The following is a 15,372-nucleotide window of genomic DNA, read 5'->3' as shown; positions in this document are numbered from 1 at the left end:
GAGTCTGTCATACAGAGTGAAGTAAGTCAGAAGGAGAAAAACAAATACCGTATGCTAACACATATATATGGAATCTAAGAAAAAAAATGTCATGAAGAGCCTAGGGGTAGGACGGGAATAAAACACAGACCTACTAGAGCATGGACTTGAGGATATGGGGAGGGGAAATGGTAAGCTGTGACGAAGTGAGAGAGTGGCATGGACATATATACACTACCAAACGTAGGGTGGATAGCCAGTGGGAAGCAGTGGCATGGCACAGGGAGATCAGCTAGGTGGTTTGTTACCACCTAGAGGGGTGAGATAGTGAGAGCGGGAGGGCAGGAGATGCAAGAGGGAAGAGATACGGGAACATATGTATATGCATAACTGATTCACTTTGTTGTAAAGCAGAAACTATCACACCATTGTAAAGCAATTATACTCCAATAAAGATGTTAAAAAAAAAAAGACCCAATGCAACCAAAAAAAAAAACTATTTTTTGTAAAGCATTTTATTTATATTAATATATAATGTGTTTTATTACTGTTATTTTGAAATGAGTTAACAAATATTTTAAAGATCTCTCAGCTTTAATTTCTAACATGGTAAATATTAACAAGTATAACATTCTTTGGGGTCCTCAATAACTTTTAAGAGTGTGAAATTCTCCTAAGACTAAAATGTTTGAGGACAGCTATACTAGAGAATATGCTTCAGGAGGAAGAAAAAGGATCTAGAAAATGTGGACTCCAATACAAGAAAGATGAGTGTGAAGCCCATGGTGACAGCTATACTAATTCTCTCTTGTGCTATAACAAATTACCACAAATTTAGTGGCTTAAAACAGCACAAGTTTATTACCTCACAGTTTCTGCAGAATTCCAGGGCTTCTAGATCACCCTTAGCAGGTCAAGTTCACACTTCACTCTGTGACCTCCCCTTCTGCCTCATCTTTCCTGCCACATATCTCTGACCAACTTTCTGTCTCCCTCTTCTACTTTAAGGGCTCATGTGGCTACACTGAGCCCACAAGGCTGGTCTCCCTATTTTAAGGTCAGCTGATTAGTGAACTTAATAACGTCTGCAAAGTTCCCCCCATAATAGTACCCTGACTGGTGTTTTCTCGAATAAACAGTGGATTGAAGTCTTGGGAAATGTCTTTAGAATGCTGCCTATCACAACAGCAAAGGGAAATTTCCAGATAACAGCAGGTAGTGGTCTAGGCCCCAACAACTCCAGATTGGTATAGCAGACAGAGGAATACAAAATAAAAGAAAAGAAACAGATATGTTAGAGGATATGAAAAATTTTATTGAAAGGCATAGTACAGAAATGTTAGAGTGTTTAGATAAACTTAGAAAGAAGCTTGTAGGAAGCTAGGCAAATGAAAAATCAATGTGCTTCTCATTACAGGACAAAATGAGGAATTTAAAAAGAAAGGAGGCCCAATCATCATGAACCTCTTGGCTTGCCAGTGGAACAATCTTTGCATAATCCTAATAATGTAAACACTGATTTAACAAAAAGAAAAATATATAACTATTATGAGAGTGAAAGAAGGGGAAGAGGTGGTTAAGAAAACACTAACTGTTGATTTAACAATAAGAAAAATATATAACTATGATGGGAGTGAAAGATGGGGGTGGTTAAGGAAGTCAACTGATAAATTTTAAAATGGTAGTATTAGTCTATTGTTTAGAAATGTGGGGAGGATTAGCTCAAGATGGGGGAGTAGAATAATGTGAACTTACCCCTGCTTATGCAAACACCAAAATCACAACCAACTTCTAAACAACCATTGGCAAAAAAAGCTGGATCCTACATCCAAAGGCAAAGAAGCCACAGTGAGATGGTAGGAGGGGTACAACTGTGATAAAATAAAATCCCATACCCACTGGGTGGGCAACCCACAAACTGGAAAACAATTATACCACAGAAGTTCTCCCAAAGTAGTGAAAGTCCTGAGCCCCACATCAGGCTTCCCAGCCTGGGGGTCTAGCAAAGGGAGGAGAAGCACCCTGAGAATCTGGCTTTGAAGGCCAGTGGGGTTTGACTGCAGGAATTCCACAGGGCTAAAGGAAGCAGATACTCCACTCTTGGAGGGCAAACACAAGCTTGCATGCGCACATGGACCCAGGAAAAAAAGCAGTGACCTCATAAGAGACTGGGCCAGGCCTACTTGCTAGTATGGGAGAGTCTGCTGTAGAGGCAGGGGGCAGCTGTGGCTCATGGCAGGGACAAAGACATGGGCAGTGGCAGATCTGGGGAGTACTCATTGGTGTGAGCCCTCCCAGAGGTCACCATTAGCACCACCCTACAGCTTGTAGACTCCAGTGTTGGGATGCCTCAGGCCAAGCAACCAACAGGGCAAGAACACAGACCCACCCATCAGCAGACAAGCTGCTGAAAGTCTTCTTGAGCACAGCCCTGACCACCAGAGGGACAAGACCCAGCTCCACCCACCAGTAGGCAGGAACCAGCCTGTCCCATCAGGAAGCCTGCACAAGCCTCTTAGACAGCCTCATCCACCAGAGGGAAGACAGCAAAAGCAAGAAGAACTACAATCCTGCAGCCTGTGGAATGGAAACCACAATCACAGAAAGTTAGACAAAATGAGAGGGAAGAGGAACATGTCCCAGATGAAGGAACAAGATAAAACCCCAGAAGAACAAATAAGTGAAGTGAAGATAGGCAACCTACCAGGAAAAGAATTCAGAATAATGATAGCGAAGATGATCCAAGAGCTCAGAAAAAGAATGGAGGCAAGGATGGAGAAGATGGAAGAAATGTTTAACAAAGACATAGAAGAAATAAGAACAAACAGAGATGAATAATACAATAACTGAAATGAAAACTACACTAGAAGGAATCAATAGCAGAATAAGTGAGACAGAAGAACGGATATGTGAGCTGGAAGACGGAATGGTGAAAATCACTGTTGTGGAACAGAATAAAGAAAAAAGAATGAAAAGAAATGAAGACAGCCTAAGAGACTTCTGGAAAAACATTAAATGCACCAACCTTCACATTATAGAGGTCCCAGAAGGAGAAGAGAGAGAGAAAAGACATGAGAAAATTTTGACAAGATAATAGCTGAAAAATTCCCTAACATGGGAAAGCTAACAATCACCCAAGTCCAGGAAGCAAAGAGAGTCCCAGGAAGGATAAACCCAAGGAGGAACACATCGAGACAAATATCAGTCAAACTGACAAAAATTAAAGACAAAGAGAAAATATTAAAAGCAACAAGAGAAAAGTAACATAACATACAGGGGAACTCCCATAAGGTTATAAGCTGATTTCTCAGCAGAAACTCTGCACTCTGAAGGGAGTGGCAGGAGACATTTAAAGTGATGAAAGGGAAAAACCTACAACCAAGAATAATCTACCAAGCATGTCTCTCATTCAGATTTGATAGAGAAATCAAAAGCCTTACACACAAGCAAAAGCTAAGAGAATTTAGCACCACCAGACCAGCTTTGCAACAAATGCTAAAGGAAATTCTCTAGGTGGAGAAGAAAAGGTTACAACTAGAAACAGGAAAATTACTAATGGAAAAGTTCACCAGTAAAGGCAAACATACAGTAAAAGTAGGAAATAATCTGCACAAAAATATTATATCAAAACCAGCAATTGTGAGAAGAGAGCACAAATGCAGGATATTGGAAATTAAAAGAGCAGAAACTTAAAACAATCTTGTTTATATACAGACTGCTATATCAAAACCTCATGGTAACCACAAACCAAAAACCTACAGTAGATATACACACAAAAAAGAAAGAGGAATCCAAGCACAGCACTAAAAATAGTCATCAAATCAAAAGAGAAGAGAATAAAAGAGGAAGGGAAGAAAAAACACCTACAAAAACAAACCCAAAACAATTAACAAAATGGCAATAAGAACATACATATCGGTAATTACATTAAATGTAAATGGATTAAATGCTCCAATCAAAACACAGACTGGGGGCTTCCCTGGTGGCGCAGTGGTTGCGCGTCCGCCTGCCGATGCAGGGGAACCGGGTTCGTGCCCCGGTCTGGGAGGATCCCACATGCCGCAGAGCGGCTGGGCCCGTGAGCCATGGCCGCTGGGCCTGCGCATCTGGAGCCTGTGCTCCGCAACGGGAGAGGCCACAACAGAGGGAGGCCCGCATACCACAAAAAAAAAAAAAAAAAAAAAAAAAACAGACTGGCTGAATGGATATGAAAATAAGACCAATATATATGCTGTCTCCAAGAGACCAACTTCAGATCTAGATACACATACAGACTGAAAGTGACAGGATGGGAAAAGTTATTCCATGCAAATGGAAATCAAAAGAAAGCTGGAGTAGTAATACTCACATGGCTGAGCAATACTCTCAGACAAAATAGACTTTAAAATAAAGCACGTTACAAGAGAGAAAGAAGGACAGTACATAATGATCAAGAGATCAATCCAAGAAGAAGATAACAATTGTAAATATATATGCACCCAACATAGGAGCACCTCAATATATAAAGCAAATAATAACACCCATAAAGGGAGAAATTGAGAGTAACATAATAATAGCGGGGACTTTAACAACCCACTTTCATCAATGGACAGATCAACCAGATGGAAAATCAACAAGGAAACACAGGCTTTAAATGACACATTAGAATAGAGGTACTTAATTGATATTTATAGAACATTCCATCCAAAAGCAGCAGAACATTCTTCTCAAGTGCACATGGAACATTCTCCAGGATTGATCACATGCTGGGGTACAAAGTGAGCATCAGTAAATTTTTAAAAATTGAAATGATATCAAGCAACTTTTCCAAACACACTATGAGATTAGAGATCAACTACGAGGGCTTCCTTGGTGACACAGTTGTTAAGAATCTGCCTGCCAATGCAGGGAACATGGGTTCAAACCCTGGTCTAGGAAGATCCCACATGCTGCGGAGCAACTAAGCCCATATGCCACAGCTACGGAGCCTGTGCTCTAGAGCCTGCAAGCCACAACTACTGAGCCCACATGTCACAACTACTGAACCCCGTGTGCCTAGAGCCCGTGCTCCACAACAAGAAGTCGCCACAAGGAGAAGCCCGCGCACCACAACAAAGAGTAGCTCTCACTCACTGCAACTAGAGAAAGCCCATGTGCAGCAACGAAGACCCAATGCAGCCATAAATAAATAAATAAATAAATAAATAAATAAATAAATAAAAAGTTTTTTTTAAAGAAAGAAATCAACTACAAGAAAAAAATTGTAAAAAAAATAAAACCCACAAATACATGGAGGCTAAACAATATGCTACTAAACAACCAATGGATCACTGAAGAAATCAAAGAGGAAATCAAAAAATACCTAGAGACAAATGAAAATGAAAGTACAGTGATCCAAAACCTGTGGGGCTCAGCAAAAGCAGTTCTAAGAGGGAAGTTTATAGCAATACAATCATGCCTCAGGAAACAAGAAAAGTCACAAATAACCTAACCTTACACCTAAAGCAACTAGAGAAAGAAGAAAAAACAAAACCCAGAGTTAGCAGGAGGAAAGAAATCATAAAGATCAGAGTAGAAATGAATGAAATAGAAATGAAGAAAACAATAGAAATGATCAATACAACTAAAAGATGGTTATTTGAAAAGACAAATATTGACAAAACCTTTAGCCAGACTCATCAAGAAAAAAAGGGAGAGGGCTCAAATCAATAAAATTAGAAATGAAAAAGGAGAAATTACAACCGACACCAGAGAAATACAAAGGATCAGAAGAGACTACAACAAGCAACTCTATGCCTTTAAAATGGACAACCTGGAAGAAATGGACAAATTCTTAGAAAGGTAGAATCTCCCAAGACTGAACCAAGAAGAAATAGAAAATATGAACAGATGAATCACAAGTACTGAAATTGAAACTGTTATATAAAAACTCCCAACAAACTAAAGTCCAGGACCTGTTGGCTTCACAGGTGAATTCTATCAAACACTTAGAGAAGAGTTAACACCTATCCTTCTGAATCTATTCCAAAAATTTGCAGAGGGAGGAATACTTCCAAACACATTCTATGAGGCCACCATCACCCTGATACCAAAAGCAGACAAAGATACCACAAAAAAAGAAAATTACAGGCCAATATCACTGATGAACATAGACCCAAAAATCCTCAAAAAAAATACTAGCAATCCAAATCCAACAATACATTAAAAGGATCATACACCATGATTAAGTGGGATTTATCCCAGGGATGCAAGGATTTTTCAATATCCACAAATCAATCAGTGTGATACACCACATAACAAACAAGAATAAAAACCATATGATCATCTCAATAGATGCCAAAAAAGCTTTTGACAAAATTCAACACCTATTTATGATAAAAACTCTCCAGAACGTGGGCATAGAGGGACCCTACCTCAACATAATAAAGGCCTTATATGACAAACCTCCAGCAAACAACATACTCAACAGTGAAAAATTGAAAGCATTTCCTCTAAGATAAGGAACAAGACAAAGATGTCCACTCTCATCACTATTATTCAACATAGTTTTGAAAGTCATATCCATGGCAAACAGAGAAAGAAAAAATAAAAGGAATTCAAATTGGGAAAGAAGTAAAATTGTCACTGTTTGCAGATGACATGATATTATACATAGAAAATCCTAAAGATGCCACCAGAAAACTACTAGAGCTCATTAATGAATTTGGTAAAGTTGCAGGATACAAAATTGATACACAGAAATTTGTTGCATTTCTATACATTAACAACAAAAGATCAGAAAGAAATATTCAAGAAACAATCCCATTTACCATTGTATCAATAAATAAATAAATAAAATACCTAAGAATAAACCTACCTAAGGAGACAAAAGACCTGTACTCCAAAAACTATAAGACACTGATGAAAGAAATCAAAGATGACACAAACAGGTGGAAAGATATACCATGATCTTGGATTAGAAGAATCAATATTGTCAAAATGACTATACTATCCAATGCAATCTATAGATTCAATGCAAAGACTATCAAATTACCAATGGCATTTTTTCACAGAACTAGAACAAATATATCTTAAAATTTATTGGAAACACAAAAGACCCTGAATAGCCAAAGCAATCTTGAGAAAGAAAAACAGCTGGAGGAATCAGGCTCGCAGACTTCAGACTATACTACAAAGCTACAGTCTTCAAAATAGTATGGTACTGGCACAAAAACATAAATATAGATCAATGGAACAGCATAGAAAGCCCAGAGATAAACCCATGCACCTATGACCAATTAATCTACAATAAAGTAGGCAAGACTATACAATGGAAGAAAGACAGTCTCTTCAACAAATGGTGCTGGGAAAACTAGACAGATACATATTAAAAAATGAAATTAGAACACTCTTTAACACCATACACAAAAATAAGCTCAAAATGGATTAAAGACCTAAATGTAAGACATAGGCAGAACACAATTTGACATAAATCACAGAAGTACCTTTTTTGATCCACCTCCTAGAGTACTGGAAATAAAAACAAAAATAAACAAATGGGACCTAATTAAACTCAAAAGCTTTTGCACAGCCAAGGAAACCATAAACAAAACAAAAAGACAACCCACAGAATGTGAGAAAATATTTGCAAACGATGTTACTAACAAGGGATTAGTCTCCAAAATTTACAAACAGCTCATGTGGCTTAATATCAAAGAAACAAACAACCCAATCAAAAAATGGGCAGAAGAACTAAAGAGACATTTCTCCAAAGAAGACATACAGATGGCCAAGAGGCACATGAAAGATGCTCAACATCACTAATTATTAGAGAAACGCAAATCAAAACTACAATGAGGTATCACCTCACACCAGTCAGAATGGCTGTCATCAGAAAATCTACAAACTACAAATGGTGGAGAGGGTGTGGAGAAAAGGGAACCCTCTTGCACTGTTGGTGGCAATGTATCATCACTAATCATTAGAGAAATACAAATCAAAACTACAATGAGATATCACCTCACACCACTCAGAATGGCCTTCATCAAAAAATCTGCAAACAATAAATGCTGCAGGGGGTGTGGAGAAAATAGAACCCTCCTACACTGTTGGTGGGAATGTAAATTGGTACCGCCACTATGGAGAACAGTGTGAGGATCCTTTAAAAACTAAAAATAGAGCTACCATATGATCCTGCAATCCCACTCTTGGGCATATATCTGGAGAGAAACATGGTTCAAAAGGATATACGCACCCCATTGTTCATTGCAGCACTGTTTACAATAGCCAAGACGTTGAAGTAACATAAATGTCCACTGACAGATGAATGGATAAAGAAGATGTGGTACATATATACAAAGTGTCTATATTGTAAATATAAAAATAAAGAATGAAATAATGCCATATCCGGCAACATGGATGGACCTGGAGATTATCATACTAATTGAAGTAAGTCAGACAGAGAAAGACAAATATCATATGATATCACTTGCTGCAGATTCTAATAAAAAATGATACAAATGAACTTATTTACAAAACAGAAAAAAACTCACAGACTTAGAGAACAAACTTATGGTTACCAGAAGAGAAGGGTGGAGGTGAGGGATAGATTGGGAGTTCTGGATCAACATGTACACATAGCTATATTTAACACAAAATGCCTTTCCTTGAAAAAGAAAAGAAAAGAAATATGGAAGTAAATAGCAAAGAGAAAAACTAGAATAGCTGAACATGGTTGTCTCTGAGGATTATGACTGGGACAGGAGTAGGAAAGGCATGGCTGATTCTCATTATAAGCCTACTAGTACTGTGCCAGGCATTCTCTCTGCTCTACATGCACACTGCCCCTCTCCCATCCACTCGTTACCTTCTCTGTCCTACTCTGAGCCCCAGGAGGCTGACCTTGATGTTTCTTTGCCCCTGGGTTCTGGTTGAATCAGCCATTGGGAGGCACTGCAGAGATAAAATTGTGGAAGGAGAGAGGGATTTCCTGCATTGTGGTAACCTCCCTGAGCTGCAGGGTGTTTCTAAGCAGGGCATTCATTTCTCATCCAAGCTCCAGCTCTCACCAGCTCTTGTGCAATGTCCCCTCCCCTTGCTCCTTCAGACCCAGGAATGGGAACAGCTTCTCAATGTCCCTTGCTGTGAATCTTAATCCCACCCACACCTCTGAAAATTGCCCCTTTACTAAAGTCTCTTGAACTTCTTGAGTGCCTTAGTTTTCTGCCAGGACCCTGACAGATATTGATACAAATACTATACTGTGTGACTTTTTAAAATTTTTTACATGCCCAAATTATATTCTAAAAAAAAAGTAATGGCCCATTTTCTTTAAAAATGTCAAAATCATAAATAACAAAACCTAAAGACCTGATACAGATTTAAGAAGACCAAAAAAAAAAAAAAAAAAAAAAGACATGAAAACTAGATAAAAGGAATGACCCTGGGTTGCATCTCAATAAGAAAAAAATTATGAAAATTCAATTATTGAGACAGACAATTGACAGAATTTGAATAAATCCATACATTACGTTAGATTGTAATAAGGTTAGATTTCCTGGTTTTTATCACTGTCTCATGGTTAAGTAAGTGAATGCCCTTGTTCTTAGAAAAAAGTTACTGAAGTATTTAGGAGTTAATGGGCATCACGTCTGCAATTTACTCTTAAATAGTTCAGAATAAAAATTATATAATAATAATATATATAATAAAGGGTGATAAATAGAGAAAATGAATCTAGGTGACGGTGATATGGGAGTCTTTTGTATTAGTCTTGCACCTGAAGTTTGAAATTATTTCAAAATGTAAAGTTAAAATCATAAAAAAAAAAAACTAAAGACCTGATACAGATTTAAAAAGACCAAAAAAAAAAAAAAAAAAAAAAGACATGAAAACTAGATAAAAGGAATGACCCTGGGTTGCATCTCAATAAGAAAAAAATTATGAAAATTCAATTATTGAGACAGACAATTGACAGAATTTGAATAAATCCATACATTACGTTAGATTGTAATAAGGTTAGATTTCCTGGTTTTTATCACTGTCTCATGGTTAAGTAAGTGAATGCCCTTGTTCTTAGAAAAAAGTTACTGAAGTATTTAGGAGTTAATGGGCATCACGTCTGCAATTTACTCTTAAATAGTTCAGAATAAAAATTATATAATAATAATATATATAATAAAGGGTGATAAATAGAGAAAATGAATCTAGGTGACGGTGATATGGGAGTCTTTTGTATTAGTCTTGCACCTGAAGTTTGAAATTATTTCAAAATGTAAAGTTTAAAAAACATTATATGAGTTATTTTGACAAAAGACTTAAGTAATTTGGTACTGGTACATAATAGGTCAATGGAACAGAACAGAGAATACATAAATACATATATCCCAGCACGTATGGAATTTAATACATTAAAAGGGTGGTGTTTTGGGAATTCCCTGGTGGTCCAGGGGTTAGGACTCAGCGCTTTCACTGCTGGGGTGCAGGTTTGATCCCTGATCAGGGAACTAAGATCCTGGAAGCTGCATGGCACAGTCAAAAAAAAAAGGGGGGAGGTAGCATTTCATACATAAAATAGATAAACAACAAGGTCTTCCTGTACAGCACAGGGAACTATATTCAATATCCTGTAATAACCATATTGGAAAAGAATATGAAAAAGAATATATATGTATGTATGTATAACTCAATCACTTTGCTGTACACAGAAACTAACACAATATTGTAAATCAACTATACCTCAATTTTTAAAAAAAGGGTGGCATTTCAAAACATCATGTGCTGAGGGCAGGGGTGGGGATGAATTTTTTAAATGGTATATGAATAACTAAGTAGCCATCCAGAAAAGAAGTATCATTGGCTCCCTACATCGCTCTATAGGCCAAAATAAATTCCAAATGGATCAAAAGCTTAAGCATTAAAAGAAAACAAAAAAATATTAGAAAAAGAAAAACTATGAGAGCAGGAGACTTAGTAGGGGCCACATCTATAGGAGTCAAAGTCTCCAGACAACTGATCATCCAGTCGCTCTTCAGCTGGCTGCCATCTCCTAACCAGCCTTGGCCAATCCTCTGACTGGGCCTTTGTATAGAGAATTAATGGTGCAAAGACAGGAAGGTTGTGGGTAGTGGCAGCATGGCAGCATTTGTTGGCCAGGGGTAGTGGTGGCAGCAGCAAGCAGCACTGACAGAGGTTGAAGGAAGGGGGCAGCTGAGGAGTCCCTGCTCAGAGGACAGCGAGGTGTCCTCACCAGACCTATCCTGTGGGAGAATCTAGCTGTGTTTCTGGTTGTCCAGCTTCCCTTTCTTCTCACCCACTTTCCAAGCCTGCTTCTTTAGGCTACTGTTGATCCTATGAGCTACTTGATATTAAATTCCTTTTCTGTTTAAAATCAACCATGGTTAGTTTCTCTTGCTTACTACTTAGAATGTTAACTATACATACACACACACGTATACTCACACACATTCATTTTTACAAAAATGGTATGCATATGCATAGATAGATACATAGATAGATAGATCAGTCACATATATGTCACTATATGGCTTGGTTTTTCCCTTTTCTGCCTTAAAATTATAAATGTATAGGGTGATAGCTTCAAGATGGCAGAGGAGTAAGACGTGGAGATCACCCTCCTCCCCACAAATACATCAAAAATACATCTACATGTGGAACAGCTCCTACAGAACACCTACTGAACGCTGGCAGAAGATCTCAGACTTCCCAAAAGGCAAGAAACCCCCCCATGTACCTGGGTAGAGCAAAAGAAAAAACAGAGATAAGAGAATAGGGATGGGACCTGCATCTCAGGGAGGGAGCTGTAAAGGAGGAAAAACTTTCCACACACAAGGAAGCCTCTTCAAAGGCAGAGATGGCGGGGGGAAGCTTTGGAGCCACAGAGGAGAGTGCAGCAACAGGGGTGCGGAGGGCAAAGTGGAGAGATTCCCGCACAAAGGATCAGTGGCACCCACCTCTCACCAGCCTGAGAGGCTTGTCTGCTCACCTGCCGGGATGTGTGGGGGATGGGAGCTGAGGCTCGAGCTTCAGAGGTCGATCCCAAGGAGAGGACTGGGGTTGGCTGCGTGAACACAGCCTGAAGGGGGCTAATATGCCACAGCTAGCCAGGAGGGAGTCTGGGAAAATGTCTGGAAGTGCCTAAGAGACAAGAGACCATTGTTTCAGAGTGTGCAAGGACAGGGGATTCAGAGCACTGCCTAAACGAGCTAGAGAGATGGGCGTGAGGCGCAGCTATCAGCGAGGACAGGAGAGACAGGCATGAGACACTAAGGCTGCTGCTGCAGCCACCAAGAAACCTGTGTGCAAGCACAGGTCACTATCCACACCTCTCCTCCCAGGTGCCTGTGCAGCCCGCCACTCCCAGGGTCCTGATATCCAGGGACAACGTCCCCAGAAGAACACACATCATGCCTCAGGCTGTTACAATGTCATGCTGGCCTCTGCTGCTGCAGGGTCACCCCGCATTCCATACCCCTCCCTCCCCCTGGTCTGAGTGAGCCAGAGACCCTGATCAGCTGCTACTTTAACCCCGTCCTGTCTGGGTGGGGAACAGATGCCCTCAGGTGACCTACACAGAGGCGGGGCCAAATCCAAAGCTGAACCCCAGGAGCTGTGCGAACAAAGAAGAGAAAGGGAAAATTCTCCATGCAGCCTCAGAAGCAGCACATTAAATCTGCACAATCAAATTGATGTACCCTTCATCTGTGGAATACCTGAATAGACAAAGAATCATCCCAAAATTGAGGCAGTTGACTTTGGGATCAACTGTAGACTTGGGGTTTGCTTTCTGCATCTAATTTGTTTCTGGTTTTATGTTTATCTCAGTTTAGTATTTAGAGCTTATTATAATTGGTAGATTTGTTTATTGATTTCATTGCTCTCTTCCTTTTTAAAAAAAATATATTTTTTCCTTTTTCTCCCTTTGTGGGTGTGTATATGTATGCTTCTTTCTGTGATTTTGTCTGTATAGCTTTGCTTTTACCATTTGTCCTCCACTTCTGTCTGTCCTTTTTTTTTTTTTTAGTACAGTTTTTAACACTTCTTATCATTGTTGGATTTGTTTTTTGGTTTGGTTGGTCTCTTCTTTCTTTTATTCTTTTTTTTTATTACTTTTTAGTTTTTGTTATTTTTATTAATTTATTTCTTATTTTAAAACCTTTATTTTCTTTATTTATTTTTTTCTTTCTTTCTTTCTCCATTTCCTTCTGAGCCATGTGGCTGACACGGTATTCATGCTCCACCAAGGGGTCAGGCCTGTGCCTCTGAGGTGAGAGAGCCAAGTTCAAGACATTGGTCCGCCAGAGACCTCCTGGCTCCACGTAATATCAAATGACGAAAGCTCTCGCAGAGATCTCGATCTCAACACTAACACCCAGCTCCACTCAACAACGAGCAAGCTACAGTGCTGGACACCCTATGCCAAAGAACTAGAAAGACAGGGACACAACCCCACCCATTAGCAGAGAGGCTGCCTCAAATCATAATAAGGTCACAGACACACCAAAACCCACCACCAGACGTGGTCCTGCCCACTAGAAATACAAGATCCAGCCTCATCCACCAGAAAACAGGCACCAGTCCACTCCACCAGGAAGCCTACATAACACATTGAACCAACCTTAGCCACTGGGGGAAGACACCAAAAACAACGGGAACTATGAACCTGCAGCCTGCAAAAAGGAGGCCCCAAACACAGTAAGTTAAGCAAAATGAGAAGACAGAGAAACCCACAGCAGATAAAGGAGCAAGGTAAAAACTCACCAGACCAAACAAACAAAGAGGAAATAGGGAGTCTACCTGAAAAGGAATTCAGAGTAATGATAATAAAGATGTTCCAAAATCTTGGAAATAGAATGGAGAAAATACAAGAAACGTTTAACAAGGACCTAGAAGAACTAAAGAGCAAACAAACAATGATGAACATCACAATAAATGAAATTAAATATTCTCCAGAAGGAATCAATGGCAGAATAACTGAGGTAGAAGAAGGGAGAAGTGATCAGGAAGGTAAAATAGTGGAAAATACTATTGCAGAGAAGAAAAAAGAATGAAAAGAATTGAGGACAGTCTCAGAGACGTCTGGGACAACATGAAACGCACCAACATTCAAATTATAGGGGTCCCAAAAGAAGAAGAGAAAAAGAAAGGGACTGAGAAAGTATTAGAAGAGATTATAGTTGAAAACTTCCCTAATATGGAAAGGAAAGAGTCAAGCAAGTCCAGGAAGGGCAGAGAGTCCCATACAGGATAAATCCAAGGAGAAACATGCCAAGATACATATTAATCAAACTATGAAAAATTAAATACAAAGAAAAAATATTAAGAGCAGCAAGGGAAAAACAACAAATAACATACAAGGGAATCCGCATAAGGTTAACAGCTAATCTTTCAGCAGAAACACTGCAAGCCAGAAGGGAGTGGCAGGACATGTTTAAAGTGATGAAAGGGAAAAAGCTACAAACATGATTACTCTATCCAACAAGGATCTCATTCAGATTCCACAGAGCAATTAAAACCTTTACAGACAAGCAAAACTAAGAGAATTCAACACCACCAAACTAGCTTTACAACAAATCCTTAAGGAACGTCTCTAGGCAGGAAACACAGGGAAGTAAATGACCTACAATAACAAACCCAAAACATTTAAGAAAATGGTAATAGGAACATACATATCGATAATTACCTTAAATATAAATGGATAAAATGCTCCAACCAAAAGACATAGACTGGCTGAATGGGTACAAAACAAGATCCATATATATGCTGTCTACAAGAGACCCACTTCAGACCTAGGGACACATATATACTGAAAACGAGGGAATGGAAAAAATATTCCATGCAAATGGAAATCAAAAGAAAGCTGGAGTAGCTATTCTCATATCAGACAAAATAGACTTTAAAATACAGACTATTACAAGAGTCAAACCTTCATAAATTTAAGAAATTTGAAATCTTATCAGGTATCTTTTCTGACCACAATGCTATGAGACTAGATATCAATTACAGGAAAAAATTTGTAAAAAACACAAATACATGGAGGCTACACAATACACTACTAAATAAACAAGAGATAACTGAAGAAATCAAAGAGGAAATCAAAAGATACCTAGAAACAAATGATAATGAAAACACGACAACACAAAACCTATGGGATGCAGCAAAAGCAGTTCTAAGAGGGAAGTTTATAGCAATACAATCCTACCTTAAGAAACAAGAAACTTCTCAAATAAACAATCTAACCATACACCTCAAGCATTTAGAGAAAGAAGAACAAACAAAAACCCCAAGGTTAGCAGAAGGAAAGAAATCATAGGGTTCAGATCAGAAAGAAATGAAGGAAACAGTAGCAAAGATCAATAAAACTAAAAGCTGGTTCTTTGAGAAGATAAACAAAGTTGATAAACCATTAGCCAGACT

General features: G+C 38.8%; 1 protein-coding gene across 8 annotated transcripts in view; it reads right to left on the bottom strand.

The window, feature by feature from the left end:
* Positions 1–15,372, bottom strand: part of POLE4 (DNA polymerase epsilon 4, accessory subunit) — a 266,067-nt gene that overhangs the window by 223,484 nt on the left and 27,211 nt on the right. Inside the window, exon 4 of one of the 8 annotated variants that reach the window (XR_008618931.1) lies at positions 11,942–12,093. The exons of the other annotated variants lie outside the window; for them this stretch is intronic. The gene's annotated coding sequence lies outside the window, so the exon portion shown is untranslated. The remainder of the gene's footprint in view (positions 1–11,941; positions 12,094–15,372) is intronic. 8 annotated transcript variants of the gene reach the window in all.

Source organism: Physeter macrocephalus, chromosome 12 (genome assembly GCF_002837175.3).
Source record: "Physeter macrocephalus isolate SW-GA chromosome 12, ASM283717v5, whole genome shotgun sequence".
In the NCBI taxonomy this organism is placed as follows: Eukaryota; Metazoa; Chordata; class Mammalia; order Artiodactyla; family Physeteridae; genus Physeter; species Physeter macrocephalus.
Note: the sequence above shows the minus strand (reverse complement) of the source record. Positions and strands in the feature narration are given on the sequence as shown.